A 20,664-nucleotide genomic window follows, 5' to 3' on the forward strand; every position below is an offset into this window, starting at 1 on the left:
ATTTCTGGAATTAGATAGCAGTGATGGTTTCACAACATTGTGAATACACTTAAGACCACTACATTGTACACTGATTAAAATGCTGAATTTTGTGTTATGTGTGTTATATCATAATTTAAATATACATATGTTATATATATTTATAAACTATATACACATGGGAGTTTACATATGGAACATCCATCAACCTGAATGGTTACAACAAGACAGAAAAATAAACTTTTGCTGTGCTAAGCCATTTGTTGTAGCAGCATAACCTAGCCCATCCTGACTGATGTAAACTAGTTCATTGCATTTGGTTCACCTAATCTCTTCTTAAGCCTCCTGTGTGTCAAGCATGAGGGAAGCAAAGCTGAAAAGTCTCAGATCAGCAAGGGAGATAAACATACTAACCAAAAGATGCTCTTCAGTATGATCATCCCATAATAGAGGTGGATTAGGAATTATAGTGGAAGCACAAAGGCTGAAATGGCAATTTCATCCTGGAAACTCAGAGAAGACTACCCAAGAAGGAGGAGTTTGAATTACATTTTAAAAGATGTGTAGATATTTGCCAGAGAGAGACAGGGAGAGGTTCATCCCAAGTTTGATGGATGAATTTACCCTCTGTGCAATGATATAGACATGAAACAGCTTGGCACATGGCAGGAAATGGCACTGATTAGATAATAAGATGTGAAGCAATGAGTACTAGAGATGAGAGGGAGAACTTGGCAAGTGGCTGGAGTTTGAACTTAATATTGCAGCCAGTCCTTCCTTACCACACCACTCATGACATACATGGAAAATGCATACACATATGGACACCAGGGTAAAAGATTGAGGCTGCTTGTGGCTGGCTGGCCACATATATAACCATGCTTGGCATGTCTTAATTCATTTCAGCACGCATCTTTTAGAAAGCTCTACTATGGGTAATGGAGTCTCACTGAAGATTTTTTAGCTAGGAAGCAATATGGTAAGATTGTGTTCTGCATCATGACGTGGAAGATGGGTTAGTATGAAGAATAAGACAGAAGTCAGGGCCAGTGTGCAGTAAGAGGTAACCTGACCAGTGGTAAAGGCGCTCCTCCGGTTCTGTGGCTTATGCTTTGGTACTAGAGACTCAGACTGTTCTGGTGACGGGGACCTCTGCGGCGATGGCTGAGATTCTCCAAAGAGTAGTGGAGGTCGGTCTGGAGGAGGGGCTTCTAGTTGACCCAGGCAGCGGGAAGGCGAACACAACAGATGCAGAATATACTGTACGGGGAGTGTTTGAAGATCATGCCCTGAGCCTTAGGTGTGGGAGCACTGACTTCAAGACCCTAGACTACCAGAGAACTAACCCTGCTGCTAAGTCACTTCCATCGTGTCCGACTCTGTGCGACCCCGTAGACAGCAGCCCACCAGGCTCCCCCATCCCTGGGATTCTCCAGGCAAGAACACTGGAGTGGGTTGCCATTTCCTTCTCCAATGCATGAAAGTGAAAAGTGAAAGTGAAGTTGCTCAGTTGTGTCCGACTCTTCACGACCCCGTGGAGTGCAGCCTACCAGACTCCTCCACCCATGGGATTTTCCAGGCAAGAGTACTGGAGTGGGGTGCCATTGTCTTCTCCAGAGAACTAACCCTAGGGAGTATCAAATAGTGAGAACTCACACCAATGAAACCACTTGAATCCAAGACCTGGCATCACCCAACCATCAGTAGCACCTGTGTGCAGAACACCTCATCTAAACAACAAACAAAACAAAAATACATATCCATTCATCAGCAGACAGGATTACCACCTCACTCAACCTTGCTCATCAGAGGAAGAACAAACAAACAAAAACTCAGCACAAATCTCACCCTATAAGAAGCTTACACAAACCACTGGACCAACCTTAGGAGGGCAGAAACCAAACAGAAGAAAGAATTCAAACTTCTTCAAGGAAAGACTTCAACCTTCCTTGAAGCCTGGGAAAAGGAGACTTCAAACACAGTAAGTTAAAAAAAAAATCATGAAAAGGCAGAGAGTTCAGTTCAGTTCAGTTCAGTCGCTCAGTAATACTACATAAATGAAGGAACAAACTAGAAATATAGAAGTCCAAATAAATGAAAAGGAAATAGGCAAACTACCTGAAAAAGAATTCAGAATAATGATATAAAGATGATCAAAACTTTGAAAACAAAATGGAGAAAATACAAGAATCAACTAACAAGGACCTAGAAGAATGAAAGAATAAACATACAGAGACAAACAACACAATTACCGAAATTAAAAATATTCTAGAAGGAATCAATAGCAGAATATTTGAAGCAGAAGAATGAATCAGTGGGCTGGAAGATAAAATGGTGGGAAAAACTTCTGAAGAGCAGAATAAAGCAAAAAGAATGAAAAGAACTGAGGATAGTCTCAGAGACCTCTGGGACAATATCAAATGCACCAACACTCGAATTATAGGCATCCCAGAAGAAGAGAAAAATAAAGGGCATGAGAAAATTTTTGAAGAGATTATAGTTGAAAATTTCCTCAACATGGAAAAGAAAATAGTCAATCAAGTCTAAGAGGCACAAAGAGTCCCATACAGGATAAACCCAAGGAGAAACATGCCAAGACACATGCTAATCAAACTAACAAAGACTAAACACAGAGAAAGTATATTAAAAGCAGCAAGGGAGAAGCAAAAAGCAACATACAAGGGAAACCCCATACGCTTAACAGCTGATCTTTCAGCAGAAACTCTGCAGGCCAGAAGGGAATGGCAAGATACATTTAAAGTACTGAAAGGAAAAATCTACAACCAAGTACCCGGCAAGGATCTCATTCAAAATTGATGGAGAAATAAAAGGCTTTTCAGACAAGCAAAAATTAAGAGAATTCAGTACCACCAAACCAACTTTACAACAAATGTTAAAGGAACTTATATAGTCAAGAAATACAAGAGAAGAAAAAAGATCTACAAAATCAACCCCAAACAATTAAGAAAATGGCAATAGGAACAAAAAAATCAATAATTACCTTAACTATAAATGGATTAAATGGTCCAACCAAAAGACAGACTGGCTGAATGGATACAAAATCAAGACCCATGTATAAGCTGTCTACAAGAGACCCACTTCAGACCTAAAGACACATATAGACTGAAAGTGAGAGGATGGAAAAATATATTCCATGCAAATGGGAAGCAAAAGAAAGCTGGAGTAGCAATCCTCATATCAGACGAAATAGACCTTAAAACAAAGAAGATTACAAGAGATAAGGAAGGACACTACATAATGATCAAGGGATCAATTCAAGAGGAAGACATAACAATTGCAAATATCTATGCACTCAACATAGCAGCACCTCAACACAGGAAGCAACAGTTAGAACTGGACATGGAACAACAGACTGGTTCCAAATAGGAAAAGGAGTACGTCAAGGCTGTATATTGTCAGCCTGCTTATTTAACTTATATGCAGAGTACATCATGAGAAACACTGGGTTGGAAGAAGCACAAGCTGGAATCAAGATTGCCAGGAGAAATATCAATAACCTCAGATATGCAGATGACACCACCCTTATGGCAGAAAGTGAAGAGGAACTCAAAAGCCTCTTGATGAAAGTGAAAGAGGAGAGTGAAAAAGTTGGCTTAAAGCTCAACATTCAGAAAATGAAGATCATGGCATCTGGTCCCATCACTTCATGGGAAATAGATGGGGAAACAGTGGAAACAGTGTCAGACTTTATTTTGGGGGGCTCCAAAATTACTGCAGATGGTGACTGCAGCCATGAAATTAAAAGATGCTTACTCCTTGGAAGGAAAGTTATGACCAACCTAGATAGCATATTCAAAAGCAGAGACATTACTTTGCCAACAAAGGTCCATCTAGTCAAGGCTATGGTTTTCCCAGTAGTCATCTATCGATGTGAGAGTTGGACTGTGAAGAAGGCTGAGCGCCGAAGAATTGATGCTTTTGAACTGTGGTGTTGGAAAAGACTCTTGAGAGTCCCTTGGACTGCAAGGAGATCCATCCAGTCCATTCTAAAGGAGATCAGTCCTGGGTGTTCTTTGGAAGGAATGATGCTGAAGCTGAAACTGCAATAGTTTGGTCACCTCATGTGAAGAGTTGATTCATTGGAAAAGACTCTGATGCTGGGAGGGATTGGGGGCAGGAGGAAAAGTGGATGACAGAGGATGAGATGGCTGGATGGCATCACCGACTCGATGGACGTGAGTTTGAGTGAACTCCGGGAGTTGGTGATGGACAGGGAGGCCTGGCGTGCTGCAATTCATGGGGTCGCAAAGAGTGGGACACGACTGAGTGACTGAACTGAACTGAACAGACATAAAAGGAGAAATTGACAGTAACAATAATAGTAGGAGACTTTAACACCCCACTCACACCAATGGACAGATCATCAAAACAGAAAATTAATAAGGAAATGCAAGTCTTAAATGATACATTAGATGAGATGGGTCTCATTGATATCTTCAGGACATTCCATCCAAATGCAGAAGAATACACCTTCTTCTCAAGTGCACATGGAACATTCTCCAGGATAGACCACATCTTGGGTCACAAATCAAACCTCAGTAAATTTAAGAAAATTAAAATCACATCAAGCATCTTCTCTGACCACAATACTATGAGACTAGATATTAATTACAAGAAAAAAAAACTGTAAGAAACATAAACACATGGAAATTAAACAACACGTTTCTAAACAACCAATAGGTTACTGAACAAATCAAAAGGGAAACCAAAAATTTCTAGAAACAAATGACAAGGAAAACATGACAACTTAAAACCTATGAGATGCAGTAAAAGCAGTTCAAAGAGGGAAGTTTATAGCAATATAATCCTGCCTCAAGAAACAAGAAAAACATCGAATAAACAACCTAACTTTACGCGTAAAACAACTGGAAACAGAAGAACAAAACCCCCCCACAATTTGTAGAAGGAAAGAAATCATAAAGACCCAAAGCAGAAATAAATGAAAAAGAAATGAAAGAAACAATAGTAAAATTAATAAAACTAGAAGCTGGTTCTTTGAGAAGATAAACAAAATTGACAAACCTTGAGCCAGACTCATCAAGAAAAAAAGAGAGAAGAATCAAATCAAATTAGAATCAAATCAAAATTAGAAATGAAAAAGGAGAGGTTAAATACACAATGCAGAAATCCAAAGGATTATGAGACTATTATGAACAACTATATGGCAATAACATGCATAATCTGGAAGAAATGGACAGATTCTTGGAAAAGTCAGTCTGCCAAGACTGAACCAGGAAGAAATAGAAATTATGAACAACCCAATTACAAGCACTGAAATTGAAGCTATGATCAAAAATCGCCCCAAAAACAAAAGCACAGGACCAGAGGGCTTCACAGGAGAATTCTGTCAAACATATAGAGAAGAGCTAATGCCTATTCTTCTAAAACTCTTTCAAAAAATTGCAGAGGAAAGAACACTTCCAAACTCATTCTACAAGACCACCATCATCCTGATACCAAAACCAAAGACAACACAAAAAAAGAAAACTACAGGCCAATATCACTGATGAACATAGATGCAAAAATCCTCAACAAAATTTTCACTAACAGAATTCAGCAACACATCAAAAAGCCAATATACCACAATCCAGTTGGATTTATTCCAAGGATGTAAGGATTCTTCAATATATGCAAACCAATCAATGTGATACACCATATTAACAAACTGAAAGATAAAAACCATATGATCATCTCAATAGATGCAGAAAAAGCCTTTGACAAAATCCAGCACCCATTTATGATAAAAATTCTTAAAAAAATGGGCATAGAAGGAACCTACCTCAACATAGAGGCCATATATGATAAACCTACAGCAAACATTATTCTCAATTGTGAAAAACTGAAAGCATTCCCCCTAAGAGCAGGAACAAGACAAGGGTGTCCACTTCTGCCACTCTTCAACATAATTCTGGAAGTCCTAGCTACAGCAATCAGAGAAGAAAAAAAATTAAAAAGAATCCAGATTGAAAAAGAAGAAGTAAAGCTCTCATTGTTTGCAGATGACATGATACTGTACATAGAAAACCTTAGAGATAGTATCAGAAAATTACTAGAGCTAATCAGTAAATTTAGCAAAATTGTAGGATACAAAATCAATACACAGAAATCACTTGCATTTTGATATACTAATAATGAAAAATCAGAAAGAGAAATTAAGGAATCAATCCCATTCACCATTGCAACAGAAAGAATTAAATATCTAGGAATAAACTTACCTAAGGAGACAAAAGAACTGTACACAGAAAATTATAAGACACTAATGAAAGAAATCAAAGATGACATAAACAGATGGAGAGATATTCCACATTCCTGGGTAGGAAGAATCAATATTGTGAAAATGACTATACTACCAAATGCAATCTACAGATTCAATGTGATCCCTATCAAATAACCAATGGCATTTTTCACAGAACTAGAACAAAAAATTTCACAATTCATTTGGAAACACAAAAGACCCCGAATAGTAAAAGCAGTCTTGAGAAAGAAGAATGGAGCCGGAGGAATCAACCTTCCTGGCTTCAGATTATACTACAAAGCTACAGTCATCGAGACAGTATGGTACTGGCAAAAAACAAACAAACAAACAAACAGAAATATTGACCAATGGAACAAGATAGAAAGCCCAGAAATAAACCCATGCACCTATGGGTACCTTATTTTTGACAAAGGAGGCAAGAATATACAATGGGGCAAAGACAGCCTCTTCAATAAATGGTGCTGAGAAAACCGGACAGAAACATGTAAAAGAATGAAATTAGAACACTTCCTAACACCACACACAAAGATAAACTCAAAATGGATTAAAGACCTAAATGTGAGACCAGAAACTATAAAACTCTTAGAGGTAAACATAGGCAGAACACTCGATGACATAAATCAAAGCAAGATCCTCTATGACCCACCTCCTACAGTAATGGAAACAAAAACAAAAGTAAACAAGTGGGACCTGATTAAACTTAAAAGCTTTTGCACAGCAAAGGAAACTATAAGCAAGGTGAAAAGACAACCCTCAGAATGGGAGAAAACCATGGCAAATCAAACAATTGACAAAGGGTTAATTTCCAAAATATATAAGCAGCTCATACAACTGAATGCCAGAAAAACAAACAACCCAATGAAGAAGTGGGGAAAAGACCTAAACAGACATTTCTCCAAAGAAGACATACGGATGGCTAATAAACACATGAAAAGATGCTCAACATCACTCATTATTAGAGAAATGCAAATCAAAACTACAATGAGATATCACCTCACACTGGTGAGAATGGCCATCATCAAAAAGTCTAGAAACAATGGATGCTGGAGAGGGTGTGGAGAAAAGGGAATGCTCTTGCACTGTTGGTGTGATGTAAATTGATGCAGCCACTATGGAAGATGGTATGCAGATTCCTTAAAAAACTAGGAATAAAACCACCATATGACCCTGCAATCCCACTTCTAGGCCTATACCCTGAGGAAACCAAAACTGTAAAAGGCACATGTATCCCATTGCTCATTGCAGCACTATTTACAATAGCTAGAACAAGGAAGCAACCTCAATGTCCATGGACAGATGAATGGATAAAGAAGTTGCGGTCCATATACACAATGGAACATTACCCAGCCATAAAAAGGAATGCCTTTGAGTCAGTTTTACTGAGATGGATGAACCTAGAAGCTATTACACAGAGTGAAGTAAGTCAGAAAGAGAAAGATAAATATCATATTCTAACACATATATACAGAATCTAGAAAAATGGTACTGAAGAATTTATTTACAGGGCAGCAATGGAGAAACAGACACAGAGAGTAGACTTATGGACATGGGGAGAGGGGAGGAGAGGGTGAGATGTATGGAAAGAGTAACATGGAAATTTACACTACCCTATGTAAAATAGATAGCCAGCGGGAATTTGCTGTATGGCTCAGGAAACTCAAACAGGGGCTCTGTATCAACCTAGAGGGGAGGGAGATGGGAGGGAGGTTCAAAAGGGAGGGGATGTATATATACCTATGGCTGATTCATGTTGAGGTTTGACAGAAAACTGCAAAATTCTGTAAAGCAATTATCCTTCAATAAAAAATAAACTAATTAGAAAAAGACTGAAGTCAGGATGATCTGGGAGGAGGCAATGCAATAATCCTGAAAAAGATGGCAAAAGCTTAAGTCAGCATAGTGGCAATGGGGATAAAGATAGTGGACAAATTTAAGACATAGAATTGATAGGATGTGGAGGGTAAAGGAGGAGAAAGAGTTCTCAAATGGTTCCCAGACTAAGTGAATAACTGTGGCTCCACTGGATTGGGAAAGAGAGGTAGGGGAGGCCTGTGAAGATTGGAACTTGTTGAGCTGATATGCCAGCAGAAGTATTGGAAAGGTAGTTAAATACTAGGGTAGTTCATTATGGGCTCAGAGAGAAGACTGGAGTAGGGCTAAAGATATAGTGGTCATGGACAGATACATGTGTTAATTAAAGCCAGGGGATAGATAAACTGGTTGAAACAGGACATAAGTGAAAAATGAAAAGGGCTGAGGTCATTAAAGCAGAACATAGAGGAAGGAAAGCCTATGTGAACGAAACTGGCATTTCTTTGATGCATAATAGGATCATTTCAATTGACTGAACACTGAAACCCTTTGAAAAGGATGACTGTCTTTAATCTTTCTAAATCTGTCTAAATTAAATGTAAAGGTGCCTCTGGGAATTCCAGAAGATTGGTCCACTAATATAGGCTGAAGACTTCTGTGAAAATTGAATGTCTAAAAAAATATATATCATATAAAGTAATTTTAATGAAGTTGTAGTTATGGCTCTCTCTGACATATTACAACACTATGTTGTGCTTTTGTTGTTGTTGTTGTTCAGTGGCCAAGTCAGGTCCAGCTCTTTGTAGCCCCAAGGACTGCAGCCTGCCAGGCTCCTCTGTCCATGGAATTCTCAAGGCAAGAATACTGGAATGGGTTGCCATTTCCTTCTTCAGTGGGTGGGGGGGACTGGGGAGGGAGGGGTTGGTCATTTGGTATCAAAATAAGTCCTGAGACTAAGACATGCAATGACCTTACGGCATGGCTATTTGAAGTGTGGCCTAAGCAGGGGTTGTATTGCCACCACCAGCTAGAATCTCAGGCCCCACTTCCAGAGCTGCTGGACCAGAATCTGCATTTTAACTAGGTCCCCATTGGGTCGTGAAGAGTCGGACATGACTGAGCGACTTCACTTTCACTTTTCACTTTCATGCATTGGAGAAGGAAATGGCAACCCACTCTAGTGTTCTTGCCAGGAGAATACCAGGGACGGGGGAGCCTGGTGGGCTGCCGTCTGTGGGGTCACACAGAGTTGGACACGACTGAAGCGACTTAGCAGCAGCAGCAGCAGCCAGTGATACACATGCACATTGACGTATAAGAAACACTGCCTTGAAACATACACACACTCACCAGGACAAAGCTAGTGCCTCAGCCACTTTCATCAAACCATCGAGAGGTGTGATAATTCTTCACCACAAAGGCTGCCCTCAATTTTGGCTGCCCTCCAAACTTTTTCAGAGAATAGAGCTCACAGGGAACAGACCCAGAGGATGTGCCCCAGTCTTCACCTTCACTCTGCGTAGGCAGGTGGGATTAAACATTAATTCTTTTGGGCATATCACTGGTTATGGAGTCAGAAGCAACCAAAAAGACCACACAAGGCAGAAAATATACTTAAAATGTGGTTTGGCCAAGTATAAGCAAGACCAATCACTGCCATTTGTAAAAATTGTTTACCAAATGTGCCCAATGACCTTGCAAGATAAACTTTGGATTTCTGCCTTCAAATCTCCAGGATGAATATGTAAATAGGTTCCCTACTTGGAACTTATAAAAAGTGGGAAAAGCTTTTTACTCTTAAATCTAGCCTATAGTTTTGGTAAAAGAGAGAGAACTGGTTTTTAAGCACCAAGGGACTTGGAAGGCGCTAACTGTGGGCTCCAGACTCTACTTATCTTTCTAGGTTTGATTGCAGTGTCCCATCCTTTGAGAAGTTTTCCCCAAAATCACCACTCCTTATTCTAGTTCTCATGGGATTTCCCTTAGACTTCTAGAATGGTAGGATAACTTATTTATTAGGAAGCCAGGCTTTGCTGCCTGATTATATGGCTCTAAATTCCCTCCTTTGTCTATTAATATTATTAGCTGGGTGACCTTGGCCAGGTAACTTCCCTCCACAGCTGTCAGATGGAGAAACCTGTATCATAGGAGGTTTTTGTGAAGATTACATGAGACAATGCATATAAAAATGACAGTGCCTGGTACATAACAAATAACCAATGTTAGCTATGATTATTAGCACTTTGCAGAGTCTGGCTTCAATTAGAGCCAGACATTCAACCAGAGCCAATTAGAACCAATACATTCAATTGGTTGTATGTATGTCTGCCTTCCTCGATAGACTCTGAGCAAACTCTTTACATCCCACATCTGGCATAGGGACTTACAAATGGAAGATACAATATTTGTTAAATGGGTTTGAAGGTATGCCAGGAAAAGGAAAGGGAGTGTGCTGGAAACAAGTTTAACATACTTTATGATTTTAGCCAGTGCAGGGGTTAATAGTCAGCTGCCTGTTGCTCTGGCTAAGCCATGAGAAAATCACCATGGGGAAAGAATAAAAGCAAAATATAGCAATACAGCATAACCCAAATAAAAGTATTGGGTTGATCAGCTGGGGTTGTCATCCCCTACTAAGCTAAGAAGAAACAGTGTGGACCTGGGAACACGGGATCAGCGCAAATTCAGAACACTGCTTGGGCACACACTAAGATGTTTCCCCAAGGCATATGTGGGTCTGTGACCTCCAGCTAGGTGATAGCCCTTGTACAAGAAAATAACAAAGATAGTTTAAAGTAATCAATAAAATGGGAGACGTGACCAGGGACACAGGAGGCTGACTTCATCGTAACACAACAGATAGTTTCTGCTTGCCAAGACACTAAATAAACGTGATGTGGCTCTGAGGAGCAGGGCTCTTGACCCAAGATGTCTTGAGTCCCCTGGTCCCATCTTTAAAACTTTAATTCTGTCTCTTGTTTCTTTTTCCCAAACTGTGCATCGACCACCTTCGATCCCTACCTGCTGTGCTGGCTGCAGCAAGTGGCGCCCACTGTGGGGCTCTCGAAAGTGAAGGATTGCCGTGAGCCAGACTGAAGCTCAACAGTCCTGAAGTGCACGGTCCTGAAGAAGAGTGGGGTGAGGCCTCTGAAAATCCCCCTTTGCGGTAAATAACACTCTCAGGCATTGAAAGCGGGGTTAAATATAGGAAATTCAGAAAGCTCAGAACAATACCGGCTGTATTGTTATGGGGCCGGGGCGCGGGAAGGTGAGGGGGTGGGAAGAAGGGGGAACGACAAAAAAAAAAAAAAAAAAGAGAGAGGGCCGGCTATTGGAACTTTTACAAACCATTGAGAAACATTGCTCATGGTTCCCTTCTCCCAGTACTCTAGATTTAGGAACATGGGAGAAGGTAGGTAGTAAATTAGAGAAACTTCTTTGCGAGGGAGTGCCCTTGTCTATATCTATCTGGTCAATTTTGGACACTGATAAAATCTATTTTAGAACCTCTTCAGAGCCCAGAAAGCTCAGAAGGGAGTGAGAACGAAGGTGAAACCCAGTCAAAGGGAGAGGGTATAGAACAAAAAACGCAGGAGACTCTTAAAGCTACCTTCTGCACCTTTGTTTGGGGAGGACAAATTTCCTTTACCTCCTCTTCCTCCCGCTCCTGTCTTAACATCTGGAGTGACTCAAGTTTTTCCTTCCTCGTCATGGACAGCAGTTCTGTCACCCCTCCAGGAAGGTATTTGTCAGACTAGACAGGAGGGCGACTTGGAGGCTATGACTATGATATTTCCAAGGACAATACATGAACCACTATCCTAATAATCCTAATGGGGTATATGAGGCTGTACACAAACAGATTCTCTTCAAAATACTAAAGAAACTTAAGCAAGCTGTTCAAAATTATGGAGTAAATTCTCCTTTTACCTTAGAAATAGTGCAGGGACTAGCTGAGGATTCCCATTTGATTATGGTGGCTCATGACCAAGCCAGACAGATCCCCATCTCTTTAGGTCAATTGATAGGCAGTGGAAATTGGGGGAGAACTCAAAATCAAGTGCTTATGGAAGATCAGCTATAGAACAGGTGAGGTGATACTGCATAAGAGCCTGGGAGAAAATAGAGGCTAAAGGACAGGTTTTCTTTAAGAGAAGACCTCACCTGCCCAGAGAGACAGTCTCTGCTGGGAAAACTTATCAGTCTGTCCACCCCGTCATCAGAGCCAATTTGAACATTCACTGGTTTTATTTTTAACTATGAAACTATGACTACAAAAACAGAGATGACATTTTTTATACTGAATGGCCATGATATTCTTTAGACTCCAGAGAAAACTAGTTAAAATGAGTCTTTTTAAAATTGCAAAACCAGTTCTTTTTGCACGTGCAATTAAGAAAAAGCTGCCTTGTTAAAATACTTTTTTGGAGCTCCATTTCTGTCTGAGAAACAAAAACAGGCCGGGGAAAAAACCTAAAGTTAACTCTTATCGTGTCTTTGGGATATACAGCCCACTCTATCTGGGACTCCAGCCATGAAGAAATCAGTAGAACTCAAACCAAGAAAAAAGAAGGGGCAAAGAGACATTTTAAATATCAAGCAGAAAACTATGAGATCCCTGTCTATATGTCTGTCTAAATTTATGTATGTCTCAGTGTGTGTCTTTGTCATTGGACAAAATTGCTAAAGGCTAATTGGTCAATGAACTCTATTTAATTGGCCTAAAGAGAAGTACATAAGCTGGAATCAAGATTGCCAGGAGAAATATCAATAACCTCAGATATGCAGATGACACCACCCTTATGGCAGAAAGTGAAGAGGAACTCAAAAGCCTCTTGATAAAAGTGAAAGTGAAGAGTGAAAAAGTTGGCTTAAAGCTCAACATTCAGAAAACGAAGATCATGGCATCTGGTCCCATCACTTCATGGGAAATAGATGGGGAAACAGTGGAAACAGTGTCAGACTTTATTTTTTGGGCTCCAAAATCACTGCAGATGGTGACTGTAGCCATGAAATTAAAAGACACTTACTTCTTGGAAGGAAAGTTATGTCCAACCTAGATAGCATATTCAAAAGCAGAGACATTACTTTGCCAACAAAGGTCCATCTAGTCAAGGCTATGGTTTTTCCTGTGGTCATGTATGGATGTGAGAGTTGGACTGTGAAGAAGGCTGAGCACCGAAGAATTGATGCTTTTGAACTGTGGTATTGGAGAAGACCCTTGAGAGTCCCTTGGACTGCAAGAAGATCCATCCAGTCCATTCTGAAGGAGATCAGCCCTGGGATTTCTTTGGAAGGAATGATGCTAAAGCTGAAACTCCAGTCCTTTGGCCACCTCATGTGAAGAGTTGACTCATTGGAAAAGACTCTGATGCTGGGAGGGATTGGGGGCAGGAGAAGAAGGAGATGACAGAGGATGAGATGGCTGGATGGCATCACTGACTCGATGGACGTGAGTCTGAGTGAACTCCAGGAGTTGGTGATGGACAGGGAGGCTTGGCGTGCTGCAATTCATGGGGTCACAAAGAGTTGGAGAAGACTGAGCGACTGAACTGAATTGAACTGAAAGAGAAGTAAGTGCTTATGAATCAAACAATTCTAAATTCAAAAAAATTAAAATGAATTTCAGGCTTGTGTGAACTGGGAAATATTCAGTATTGAATTGATCAGATCAGATCAGATCAGATCAGTCGCTCAGACGTGTCTGACTTTTTGCAACCCCATGAATCGCAGCACGCCAGGCCTCCCTGTCCATCACCAACTCCCAGGGTTCACTCAGACCACGTCCATCGAGTCAGTGATGCCATCCAGCCATCTCATCCTCTGTCGTCCCCTTCTTCTCCTGCCCCCAATCCCTTCCAGCATCAGAGTCTTTTCCAATGAGTCAACTCTTCGCATGAGGTGGCCAAAGGACTGGAGTTTCAGCTTTAGCATCAGTCCTTCCAAAGAAATCCCAGGGCTGATCTCCTTCAGAATGGACTGGTTGGATCTCCTTGCAGTCCAAGGGACTCTCAAGAGTCTTCTCCAACACCACAGTTCAAAAGCATCAATTCTTCGGCGCTCAGCCTTCTTCACAGTCCAACTCTCACATCCATACATGACCACAGGAAAAACCATAGCCTTGACTGGTATTGATATTGAATTGATACCTGGTTTATTTATTGACTTTGTGAAGATACTTTTGCAAATGACATAGCTTTGGATGATTTATATTTACCAATCTACAGAATGATGCTATAAAGTACAGTTCACAGTTGCTAAAGGAAAGTAAGATGTGTTTTTAATAAAAAGGTATAAGGAATGGAATTACATTCTATTAAGGAAAAAGGAAATATATCTGAACTTACAGGTGGCTGTTCTCTGAATGGGCAAATAGAGTGATGAATACAGAAGTGTAGTTTCTTAAGACATTAAACTGCCTTTGAAATCTTTTATTGTTACTTTGACTAAGTGAATAACTATTGTTTCAAAATGAATATAAGCTGGTACCAATCTGGAATTTGATTTTCTCTTCCTGTTAAAAAAAGACAAAGTCTTCTTGGGATGTGACTTTTGATAATGGACTATGTAAATTTCTTGGTCTTTAAGTGATTCATACTTGTTTTTAAAATCTTTTGTTACTTTGATAAAATGAATGAGTGTTGTTTCACAATGATCTATGAAGACTATGATACACATGGACAAAGCACATTCTACTTCTACAAAATTAACTCCTCATGAGGAAATTTAAAATGGAAAAATGGCTATAAACCAAACAGCTGGGGCTATGGGAAATCCAAGATGGCCACTTGGCCTTTCCTGGCTCCCTGACAAATTTCACTTTTATTTGATAGGATAAGCCTTTCCTGGCTGTAGGGTTAATATCTCACAATGGAAAAAAAAATGGTTAAAATACATTTTCTTAAATCTCCAGTGATCAGGGCCCCCACTTTGCTGGACAGGTCGTACAGACACTGGCAAAAATTTCATGAGCTTCTTGGAGACTATCACGTTCCCTGATGTCCTTTGTCATCAGGCAAGGACCACAAAACAAAAGGGTTGGTTACATGAGATTGAACAGCTAAATATGACTACAATTTTCATGACTTTTTGTCTGACATATTACTAGCTTCTAATCTTTGTTTTCAGATATTAAAAAAAAAAACCCTCTTCTCCTCGAGTCACTGATGGTTTAAAATAATTTAGTGATTTATACCTGTGGGTAAAATGAAAATATTTTTCTTTTCTCTCTGTCTCATCCCTCCAGAAATTGGAGACATTTGGGTTCTGAACAGCCTCATCAAGGTACAAAAAAGACTGTCTCCAGACATACACAAAAATCTCAGAGTATACTGGGGAGCCCAAACTCATATAGATGAGGAGATTAACAACAGGTTGGTGGATTTAGAAAATGCAGTGCTACTCTTAGGAGAAGAAGCACAAAATCTTAAATTACAAATACATTTAAAGTGTGACTGGAACATTACTACTTTTTGTGTGACCCCCTAGGAATATAACCAATCTAAATACTCCTGGGAAAAGGTTAGACAGCACTTGCAGCGCCATACAGCTGACAACCTTACTCTAGATATTAAAAAGCTACAAGCAAAAACCATTGGCATGCAGCATGTTTCTCTTAGCCCATTACCAGGTACAGATAGACTTCAAGGAATAGCAGAGGGCCTTAACTCATTGAGTCCTCTCGAGTGGATCAAAGACATCGGAGATGACCTCACTAAAACACTAGCTATGTTTTGCTGTTTCACTATAATCTTCTGTTTAGTCCTCAGATGCACACGAAAAACCATCCGAGAACTAATGAAGAAAGAAGTTGCAAGATCAACATATCTTCTGTTACAAAAACAAAAAGGGGGATATGCAGGGGTTAATAGTCAGCTGCCTGTTGCTCTGGCTAAGCCATGAGAAAATCACCATGGGGAAAGAATAAAAGCAAAATATAGCAATACAGTATAACCCAAATAAAAGTACATCGGGTTGATCAGTTGGGGTTGTCATGCCCTGATAAGCTAAGGAAAAACATAGTGTGGACCTGGGAACACGGGATCAGTGCAAATTCAGAACACTGCTTGGGCACACACTAAGATGTTTCCCCAAGGCATATGTGGGTCTATGACCTCCAGCTAGGTGATAGCCCTTGTACAAGAAAATAACAAAGATAGTTTAAAGTAATCAATAAAATGGGAGACGTGACCAGGGACACAGGAGGCTGACTTCATCATAACACAACAGATAGCTTCTGCTTGCCAAGACACTAAATAAACGTGATGTGGCTCCGAGGAGCAGGGCTCTTGACCCAAGGTCTTGAGTCCCCTGGTCCCATCCTTAAAACTTTAATTCTGTCTCTTGTTTCTTTTCCCAAACTGTGCATCGACCACTTTTGATCCCTACCTGCTTTGCTGGCGACAGCAATCCAGGACCAACCTCTGTGGTGCTTGTTTTTCTTCCATTTCCAGAGCACATTGTCTCAGACTATGAGGTTGGTTGCTGTGAAATGAGGCTGGCAGGACACTATTTCTGCAACTGGATGTTCTGTTCAGCAATATGAGGTTGTGCTATGAGGCATCTGAAATCTCCAGTTTGGTCCTGGGCTGGAAGGGGAGTGGGGGGCTGAAGTTCAGCCAGAGCTGGACTGGCTAAACTGGGCACCCTAGCTAGCATAGGGTCACATCAGCTCTGAGGATCTTCTCAGTGTATTCACTTAGAGGGATGTCTTTACATACTGCACAAAAGAGCTGTTTGTACCAGCAGGACTCCCCTGCAAACTCAGAGGTCCCCTTGGAAACCAGACTACTGACACTTGGATGAACATCAACTAAAATAATGTTAGTTTGCTTACTAAATATTTATTGAGCACCCATTATGTGCTAAACACTGTGCCTGACACTGCAGAGCCAAAAGTGAATAAAGAAATTACAGTTGGGGAAGTTGGGAAGTGATGCAAAAAGCAGGAATGTGGACAGGTATGACAAGTGCCACCTTAGATGTGAGTGCAAAGGTAGTAGAAACATCCAACAGAAAGCTAATATAAGGCTCAAAGGGTTGGAGGAGGCTTGGACAAGGGGCTCACCACCAAGATGAGGCTTGAAGGAGTGATCACAACAGCTAACATTTATTGAGCACATACTGTATGATCCATCCAGCCCTGTTCAGAGAGCCCTGCATGAGAACCCTCATTTAGTCCTTACAACACCCTATGAGGTAGATAACATTATTCTCTCCATTTTACAGATGAGGAAACAGGCTCACAGTAAATAGTGGAGCTGGATTCAAATCAGAGCAGCTTGGTTCCAGACTAAAGGGGGAGGAAAGAGCCAAATCAGCCTTCAAGGCAGGGGCAAGTGCTGTGCAATAGCATAGAGAGAGGAAAGATGCTCCCCAAGTCCTTTGAGGAGCTCAGTGTCTGGGGGTGGGAACAAGAGTTCTGAGATGACACAGCTCCATCTGCAGGTTAGAAGGGAAACCAGAGGCAGGGGACAGTCTGCTGTGGACTGTCAAAAATTAACTGTGTGATTCCTGTCATCTAACCCCTCCTGGCTTCAGTCTCTCCCTTTTGTAAAAGACACTAATACCAATACATGGGCTGTACCATAGAGAATGGCTATGGGCATCAAATGGGGGAAATGCATGTAAACTTGATAGCAAAATGCAAATTCCTTCCCAGACTTGAGATTTCATCAGTATCATTTCCCCAGCAGCTTCAAAGATTTGCAAACCCTAATCAACAGTGTCAGGGCAGTAGCAAGAGACTTTGAAGTACAGCAACAGGGTGGGGAAATAGACCCTCATCCTGTGTCCATCACTTGCATCCAAATTCACCACTTACTGTGTGATGCCAAGGCAAGCTACTCTCTCACCATCTCACTCCATCATCTGGGCAATGGGGATGATGATAGCATTCACCTTATAAGTTGCTGGGAGGAATAAATAACACTTGTAATATGCTTAGGACAGCTCCCAGCACAGAGGGAAGACAAAATGTTAACAGCTATCATTTTTAACATTATTAAGAACTCTATTGACTACTCACCCCATTCTTCCACGTTCTATGTGATAAAAACACATGCAGATATTAGAAACCAGAGCTGATGAAGGTTTGCAATCCAACACAAGTGCACTGCTCTGGACATTCTTCCTGGCTCCCACAGGCTGGCAAGCAGCTGGCTCTCCATGCTCTCTGTCCTGGAAGAAAAGGCCCCAAAGCGGTAAAACACAGAGATCAAACACCATTTGCACAAACCAGGCTGCTTTCGTCATTTTTAGACAATTTAAACATCTACTTGTATATCTATTCTTCATTAGATGGTGAAATTCTCAAAGGTATCCTGGTGTCTAGCCTGGTACCGGCACATAGTATACAGTTGATATATGCATGTGAATTCATCTGAATTTGAGCTTTAAAGCTCAGGATATAGAGAATATAACATTTTTTTGAAACTTCAGTCTAATAATATCTCCAGGATTTTGCAATTGAAATATATTAAATGGGCAAAAGATACTATAGTTCTAAATGTGGCAGTGTTGCCTTGTAATAGTCAGTATTGATAATTATACATCATATGTTCATATAATGTTATACAAAGAACAAAATGAGCCAATAAAACTACATACGCTAACAAGGATGAATTTCACAAACATGATACTGAATGAGAAGCCACACAAAAACAAATGCATACTGTATAATTCCCATCATATGACATTTCAGTTCAGTTCAGTTGCTCAGTTGTGTCCGACTCTTTGCGACCCCATGAATCGCAGCATGCCAGGCCTTCCTGTCCATCACCAACTCCTGGAGTTCACTCAGACTCAAGTCTATCGAGTCAGTGATGCCATCCAACCATCTCATCCTCTGTCGTCCCCTTCTCCTCCTGCCCCCAATCCCTCCCAGCATCAGAGTCTTTTCCAATGAGTCAACTCTTCGCATGAGGTGGCCAAAGGACTGGAGTTTCAGCTTTAGCATCATTCCTTCCAAAGAAATCCCAGGGATCTCCTTCAGAATGGACTGGTTGGATCTCCTTGCAGTCCAAGGGACTCTCAAGAGTCTTCTCCAACACCACAGTTCAAAAGCATCAATTCTTTGGTGCTCAGCTTTCTTCACAGTCCAACTCTTACATCCATACATGACCACTGGAAAAACCATTGCCTTGACTAGCCAGACCTTTGTTGGCAAAGTAATGTCTCTGCTTTTGAATATGCTATCTAGGTTGGTCATAACTTTCCTTCCAAGGAGTAAGTATCTTTTAATTTCATGGCTGCAGTCACCATCTGCAGTGATTTTGGAGCCCCCCAAAATAAAGTCTGACAGTGTTTCCACTGTTTCCCCATCTATTTCCCATGAAGTGATGGGACCAGATGCCATGATCTTAGTTGTCTGAATGTTGAGCTTTAAGCCAACTTTTTCACTCTCCTCTTTCACTTTCATCAAGAGGTTTAGTTCCTCTTCACTTTCTGCCATAAGGTAGTGTCATCTGCATATCTGAGGTTATTGATATTTCTCCCAGCAGTCTTGATTCCAGCTTGTGCTTCTTCCAGCCCAGTGTTTCTCATGATGTACTCTGCAATATAAGTTAAATAAGCAGGGTAACAATATATAGCCTTGACGTATTCCTTTTCCTATTTGGAACCAGTCTGTTGTTCCATGTCCAAGTGAAGTTTAAAAACAAGCAAAACTAACGTATAGCTTTAAAAGTCTGGGTTTTGATTATCTTTGGAAGGGGTGTACTGATGGGGAGGAGGCACAAGAGAAACGTTTGAAGAACTGGTTACATTTCTTTCTTTTTAAAAATAAATGTGCTTTTTAATTTTGTCAAGTACATTTTTCTTTTTCCTTTTATTATTTATTTATTTTGGCTGTGCCTCATGGCATGTGGGATCTTAGTTCCCTGACCAGAAATAAAATCCATACCCTCTGAAGTGGAAGCACAGAGTCTTAGCCATTAAACCATGAGGGAAGTCTCACATTTCTTGACCTGAGTATTATCTTCATGGGCATATTAAATTTGTGATCATTCTTTGAGCTATACACTTATGATTTGTGCATTTTTTCCTGTATGATAGTTATACTTCAATAAAATATGACTTTACAAAAATAATTATGGCACATGATAATCACATTAAAAAAATCATCTCCGCAAGTAAGAACAGGGCATTCAAAAAGTAGCTATGCTAATCAACCAATAAGAAAGGACAGTGAAAGGAAAAACATGATGGATTTCAGAAGGTGTATAGACTTGGTTGGTATATTGGCTGAAGATTCAAGGGGTTGTTAACTACATATCTGCATGGGAATAAAATCCAAAGTGGTCTTGCAGTTTGGTAAGACTATCTCAATTTCTAAGCTTTCAGTATACCTATCACCAACTGGACCTCCATTTTATTAGCTCAAAACTCTGAGGATAGAGGACTTCAACTTCAGCTTGTAATGCACTAACTGATACTACCCCCTGCCATAAATAAAATATTGATAAATACAGACTAATATTTACAACATCTACTTTTAGATACAGAACAACAAGCTCCTCAAGACTGTAATCTCTGAAGGGGGGAAACAAATGAGGTAAGTCCTGCAAACGCCCCAGCTTTAAAGGCATTTAGATCCT

The 20,664-nt window shown here is 40.4% G+C and overlaps 1 pseudogene; it reads left to right on the plus strand.

Annotated features, from left to right (window-relative positions):
• The first annotated feature begins 1,139 nt into the window (after positions 1-1,139).
• The window catches only part of LOC129637096 (mitochondrial import inner membrane translocase subunit Tim17-A-like), a 34,185-nt pseudogene continuing 14,660 nt past the window's right edge, over positions 1,140-20,664 (plus strand).

The sequence above is a fragment of the Bubalus kerabau genome, chromosome 22 (assembly GCF_029407905.1).
Source record: "Bubalus kerabau isolate K-KA32 ecotype Philippines breed swamp buffalo chromosome 22, PCC_UOA_SB_1v2, whole genome shotgun sequence".
NCBI lineage: Eukaryota > Metazoa > Chordata > Mammalia > Artiodactyla > Bovidae > Bubalus > Bubalus kerabau.